Source organism: Schistocerca americana, chromosome 11 (assembly GCF_021461395.2).
Source record: "Schistocerca americana isolate TAMUIC-IGC-003095 chromosome 11, iqSchAmer2.1, whole genome shotgun sequence".
NCBI lineage: Eukaryota > Metazoa > Arthropoda > Insecta > Orthoptera > Acrididae > Schistocerca > Schistocerca americana.
In genome coordinates, this window is record NC_060129.1 from 153,935,876 (window position 1) to 153,943,141 (window position 7,266).

Consider the following 7,266-nt stretch of genomic DNA (forward strand, 5'->3'; position numbering starts at 1 on the left):
CTCACCAGGTAGACTGTCGGCATCTCAGACCATGTGCTCTACCCACCGAAGACCGTGAGGCACTACTGCATTGTACAGGCTGATGACAAATTGTGGCCTGCAAATATAGCTCTGCGTGAGTTGGTTTGCAATAGACACTATGTCCCAGTGTACCATCGGCTTTCCTACTGACCGTGACATCTAGGAATGGTAAAATGCCATCTTTTCCGATTTCAGTTGTGAACTGTATGTTCAGATGGAGAGTTTAGGTGCTGGAGAAACACAAGCAGCATCTCTGTTCTGTGGAGCCACACCACAAATGTTTCATTAACATACAGCCAGAAGTAGGAAGGTTTGAGTCTTTCAGACTGCAATAGTTTTCCTCAAAGACTGTCTTAAAATAGTTGCCCACCATGGGAGACAGGTGACTTCCCACGGAAAAAGTGTTCACTTGTTCAAAATACTGGTCATTGAAGAAAAAATAAACTGAGGTGAGCACATGTTTAAACAATTCCACAATGTCTTTCACAAACTGGCTGTTGATAAGTTCTGTCTAGTCCTGCAGAGGTAGTTTCGTAACTAAAGATACAACATCAAAGCTAACCAAAAGATCCAGTGGTTGTAGGTTAAATATCTTAAGGTGTCCTATGAATCCCGTGGTACACATGGACATATTGTCAATCACAAACCAACTCACACGGAGCTATATTTGCGGGCCACAATTTGTCATTATCCTTTACAACACAGTGGCGTGTTACACTCTTTGGTGCGTAGAGTACGTGGGTCTCAGGTGCTGGCAGTTTGCCTGGTGAGCACAACACCTAAGAATGGTATTCCAACAGAACAGTTATTCCAACAGACACATACGCCGCACATTTTGTTTTAAGTGAATTCAAAGGAAGGATGTAAATGAAGATGTGGAGGCACCCATTGTGATGGTATTCTTGCTCTATTTTGGCAGCGTGTCTTCGAGAATAGAAAGAATCCTCAAGCATGTTTTTTGGCCAACAACAAAAGTGTGGAATGTATTGTGCTCGGTCAAAGATCACTCGGGCCTTAGGAAACGTGGCATGGACAAGATCCCATGCCAATGTGGAAAATTTTATATTGGGCGCACACACCAAACCGTGCAAAAACGTTGTGTCAAACACCGTCATCATTCACGCCTGGGGCAACCTGATAAATCAGCAGTAGCGAAGCATTCCCTGGACTCGGGGAATCACATTTTCTATGAAAATATGGAAATTTTATCTCTAGCCTCATATTTCTTGGACTGTGTTGTTGAGGCGGCATACATATCCGTACGGCAGACAATCTTATCGGCAAGGATGCAGGTTTTCAATTGAGTGCCACTTGGAATCCAGCACTGGCTGCAATTAAATCAAAATAGGGAAAAACAAGAACTTTTGATTCATAGCTCGACACAATGCACTGCTGAAATTTAATTCAGCTGTTAACCACAGGAGCATCCGACGGCACAGTCATTGCCCACAGCACACGTGCAGAAGGCCTTCCTGTGGCTCCCATCTGGGGCACTAGGAGCACTGCTTTCCTCCAGCTACGAGCACCGTGCAATTATCATCATTCGCCTTTTGCAGCAGTCACAATAGCAGCTACCACCATCTGGAGATGTCGAGTAGTTGCACTGATGAAATATTGTCGGATTTACACAATATGATACGCCGGCAAACTCGAGAAGTGTATTTGCAATCTTATTGTAGTCAGCATTATGATCATTTTGCGGCCAGTGATTTTTGTCATTGAAAACCCTGTCTGAGTGCTACGTGTCCTGGACTGTTTGTAAGGGCTCTGTGATCTTCAGTGTTTGGCATAGTCCTTGGATGCCTGCACCTTCTTCTGCTTGATGTCTTTTTGCACTCGCAAAAAGTGAAGGCAATACAATATCGTAAAACTTAGGGTTACCTTGTTAATTGATACTGTGCCAAGATTTATGCATAGCTGTTGGATGGATTTAAATTTTGAGTTTACTAATTCCATTCCATCAAATACTATACTAAAAACTGAGCCACTGTTGTTGTTGTTGTTGTTGTTGTTCCATCTGCAACCTCCCCTTAACCCTCTTTAATGTCACCAAAATCACCACCTTCACTGTAAGTATTTGGCTATAGTACCATATTTACCTGATAGTAAGACGAGGTTTCTTCCTAAATTCGTCACTTGAAAATTTGCAAAGTGAACTCCTGCTGCTGATATCAAAGTTTTTACATTGTTTAATAGATTAATATAGAGGTTGTTTTATGTTTACAAGTAAAGTTTTGACTATTGAGGATTCTTACAAATTTATCTTTAAGTATTCCAAAGGGTAGGGTTTAGGAAACAATCCTTTCATTTGAATAGGCTCGAAGTTTTTTGATACGCCAAAGTGCTCAATACATCATCGACCTTGCTCGAACAGTCGTGTGACATTTGTTTCACTGTGCTAGTGCAGGGGGTGATAGAGAAACTGTGAAATTCCCATTACAACGATATAATGCTCTGCTTAAAAAATTGGTATTTCTGTGAAACACAGGAGGAAATAGCATTACATTCTATCAACTGACAAATTTTTAGTATATTTAAACAAGTTTTCAATAAAAGTTTTCGTACTCATATGTGTACATTCATTTATGCTGCTTTTTGAGTAAAAGTAACATTCAGAGGCGAAAATCTTGATCTTGGAAAATCGTTATTTGATTCTGAACCCAACTCGGTATCTTATTTGGTTATGAGAAACTGTAACAATATACGAAGTGGGTTGCAAATGATAAATTCGGTTCCCACATTAGAATACCAGGGAAAAATGTCACCAACTTTTAAGCAGCTTTAGAACAAGGTGGTGACTTCAGATGAAATGAGAGAGAAAATTAATCCAGAATTATTAAATGTCTAACAAACAAAATATAACCCCATTAAACTAACTGCAATTGTTATCTACAGCAGAAAGACCTGCTGTGGAGATAGTACCAACAGATATCACTAGAGCACTGGACAAGCGGAAGTTCAAGACCTGGACTGAATCATGATGCAACTTTTACTTACGTGTTACTTGCTGTTGTTGCATATAACCCACACCCTAGAATATATAGCCATCCAAGTTTCGCTATTGCTCAAGCACAGCAATGTGGAAGGATTGGAGGGGGAACAGTGTCACCAGCTTGGCAGAAAACTAGAATGAGTGTGGGGAAGAGATTAGTGACCTGACAACAAATTTCATTGTGTGCCCAATGACTGGAATCTGTACAGGGTGTTTCCAAAAGAAGTTTTTGTCATCAGTCTACTGACTGGTTAGATGCGGCCCACCACAAATTCCTTTCCTGTGCTAACCTCTTCATCTCAGAGTAGCACTTGCAACCTACATCCTCAATTATTTGCATGACGTATTCCAATCTCTGTCTTCCTCTACAGTTTTTGCCCTCTACAGCTCCTTCTAGTACCATGGAAGTCATTCCCTCATGTCTTAGCAGATGTCCTATCATCCTGTCCCTTCTCCTTGTCCGTGTTTTCCACATATTCCTTTCCCCTCCGATTCTGCGTAGAACCTTCTCATTCCTTACCTTATCAGTCCACCTAATTTTCAACATTCGTCTATAGCACCACATCTCAAATGCTTCGATTCTCTTCTGTTCCGGTTTTCCCACAGTCCCTGTTTCACTACCATACAGTGCTGTACTCCAGACGTACATCCTCAGAAATTTCTTCCTCAAATTAAGGCCGGTATTTGATATTAGTAGACTTCTCTTGGCCAGAAATGCCTTTTTTGCCATAGTGAGTCTGCTTTTGATGTCCTCCTTGCTCCGTCCGTCATTGGTTATTTTACTGCCTAGGTAGCACAATTCCTTAACTTCATTGACTTCGTGACCATCAATCCTGATGTTAAGTTTCTTGCTGTTCTCATTTCTACTACTTCTCATTACCTTCGTCTTTCTCCGATTTACTCTCAAACCATACTGTGTACTCATTAGACTGTTCATTCCGTTCAGCAGATCATTTAATTCTTCTTCACTTTCACTCAGGACAGCAATGTCACCAGCGAATCATATCATTGATATCCTTTCGCCTTGTATTTTAATTCCACTCCTGAACCTTTCTTTTATTCCCATCATTCCTTCCTCGATTTCCAGATTGAAGAGTAGGGGCGAAAGGCTACAGCCTTGTCTTACACCCTTCTTCATACGAGCACTTCGTTCTTGATCGTCCACTCTTATTATACCCTCTTCGTTGTTGTACATATTGTATATGACCCGTCTCTCCCTATAGCTTACCCCTACTTTTTTCAGAATCTCGAACAGCTTGCACCATTTTATATTGTCGAACGCTTTTTCCAGGTCGACAAATCCTATGAAAGTGTCTTGATTTTTCTTTAGCCTTGCTTCCATTATTAGCCATAACGTCAGAATTGCCTCTCTCGTCCCTTTACTTTTCCTAAAGCCAAACTGATCGTCACCTAGCGCATTCTCAATTTTCTTTTCCATGCATTATACTAAAAGGAATACCAAAATATGTCCGTCCAGTATTTGTTTTCTGTCAGTGCTTCTGCATTGTGGAACTGAATTACTTTGAGTTTTGTGATGGAAAAGTGTCAGATTTCTCTGCGAAAGTTAGATGCTGTGACGATCTCATTCTGTCAAAGAAAAAATAAGAAAATGAGAGAATGCTGGGCATAGTGTTAGCCATATAATCACAAAAATACGAAGGAATCTGGTAAATGTTTCTCATAACTGTGCATAGATATTGAAATAGGCAACTGAATGGAGAAAATGTGCTGCACAACTAAGGAGTTGCCAACAATGTAAGGAAATGCGACAGTTATAGCAGAAATAAACCTAAGGAGAATTGGTAGGGTAAGTAATATGCGAGGGTGATTAGTGGAGAGTTTGAAGACATAGCTTTTGAACATGAACTCCCTGCCAGTTGAGGTGCCATTTGCTTTGTCACCTGCAGCAGCAGCAACGTTAGAAGACAGGAGGGGGAGGGGGGTGGGGAAGTGGAAGTACCGTTGAAATACAGCCAATGCCTCGCCAAAGGGAGCTATGTGATGCAGAAGGAACATGAAAAGACCTGTAACCTGGGTAGAATGGCATAATGTGGGGAAGGGGCTTGAAAATTGGTCAACTGACTAATGAGATAAGGTATGTAGCACAGTCAGGAATGGCACTTGGAAAATGATGGCATGAAGGAGTAGTTTTGTCCGAATAAAAGTTTATTGACATATTACTCTACTTGTAGATGGCATGTGGCAGAACTCCTCAGCAACTATCTGAGTCTGAAGGAAAATGCTATTGCTAACACAAGTTGGTGTTACCTTCCTGTGCTGTTATCTGTTGTACATTGCCAAAATAAAAGTGGCACAGATTGGGTAGTTACCTCGAATTTGGCAACCATTTCAGCAAGTTTTATTACGTAGTTTTCACCGTCGTGCAATGAGTACTGTATCATTCAGAGCTGCACATTTTGCTTTTGTATAGGAAAAGTATCAAGATAAAATTCTGCTTATGGTGACTCATTTGCTCAGTTAGGTATCAGTTCAATGAACTGATGTGCTGTCAGAATATAGGTTTTGGTGAGAATAAACAATGCCGCCAAGTAGATGTAGTCGCCGATAAAATGTAAGGGAAAATAAAAAAGTTGCTGTTTTAGGATGTTGCTGCAGTGTGTATGCAATGTAATGCAACTCCGATGTGGATATATAAGCACCTACATGTCTTCTTCTGTAGTGGTCAATCCAAGGATTGGTTTGCAACAGCTACAATGGCAGCGTGTCTCCATTCTGTGCGTCTTTCAGCTCTTCTCTTCATTTCTTTATAGGTGTTACATCCCACATCTTTCACAATTTCATCCATATACCTCAGTCGTGGTCTTCCTCTTTGTCTTTTTCCCTCGTCACATCCCTCTATGACTGTGTTCAGGAGTCCTTTATGTCTTAATAGGTGGCCTGTAAATTGCACTCTTCTTTTAACAATGAAACTCCAGAAGCTTCTCTTCACACCTGCCCTTTCCAGAACCACTTCGTTTGTGACCTTGTCGATACATTTTATTTTGAGCATGCGTCTATAGCACCACATTTCAAAAGAATTTAGCTTCTGGCCTTCCTCTGTCCCGAGAGTCCATGTTTCACACCCGTAGCATGCCACACTCCACGCATATGATTTCGAAAATCTTTTCCTGATTTCAAGGCTGATGCTCTTAGATGTTAAGATGTTTTTCTTCTTGTTAAAAGCAGCCTTTGCTTGAGCTATTCTACTTCTCACTTCTGCCTTGCTCCTTCCATCCCTGGTAATATTACTGCCCAGATAAGTAAATTTATCAACTTGTTCAAGCAGTTCATTGCTTACATGAACTTGGACTTTTACTTGATCTTCTTTGTCACATGCCATTACTTTTGTTTTTGCTTTATTAATTCTCATATTATATTCTTCACCCATAATTTTATCCATTGTATTCAGTAGGACTACAAGATCTTCTTCACTTTCAGCCAGGACAGCTATATCATCGGCATATCTTATCATATCTACTTGTTGGCCATGAATTACTACACCTGTCTGTGAATTTTCCTTTACTTTTTTCAGCGCCTCTTCAATGTATAGGTTAAAGATAACGGGATAGTGTGCAACCTTGTCGGACACCTTTCCGTATCTGCACCTCTTCTTGTTTTGTCTGTCCACGGATAACTGCTGTCTCGTTTTTGTACAGGTTCCATATCATTTTTCTATCTTTATGGTCTATTCCTACTTTTTTGAGTACCTCAAACATCTTATCCCATTTAACATTATCAAAGGCTTTCTCTACATCTACGAAAGCTCAAAGTGGAGGAACACACCCTAAACAAAAGCTTGTTCAACTTTAATGTCATCTATAACATCTTGTTTACAAACAAAACATCGCATCTGACCGTGTTAATAGATCTGTTGCATTACTTTCAGGCTTTCTTATTTAATGTTGATGGACATTATTAAAGTTGAGGTAAATGTGTTTTAAGAGCTACATTTTGTGTTGACTCAGGCTGCACCCCTTCTCACCTGTTTAATGCCTTATTGTGCAGCCATACCAAACAGTATTTCCCATCATGCTTGGCAGTGTTAAATCTGCTGTTCAGTAGAATAGCAGACAATTGTTGTTAAAAATGACTGAGAATTTTGTAATGAATAACGAGCCTGTACCCCCAGATTTTGAATGAGGATCAGTGCACCTCCTCCCCTTACAGACAATTGTGTACAGGTGTGCCAACAGGAACGGCAATCAGTATTCTGTGCGAGGTGTTGATGATAAATGTGTCGGCCCCGTCGACAA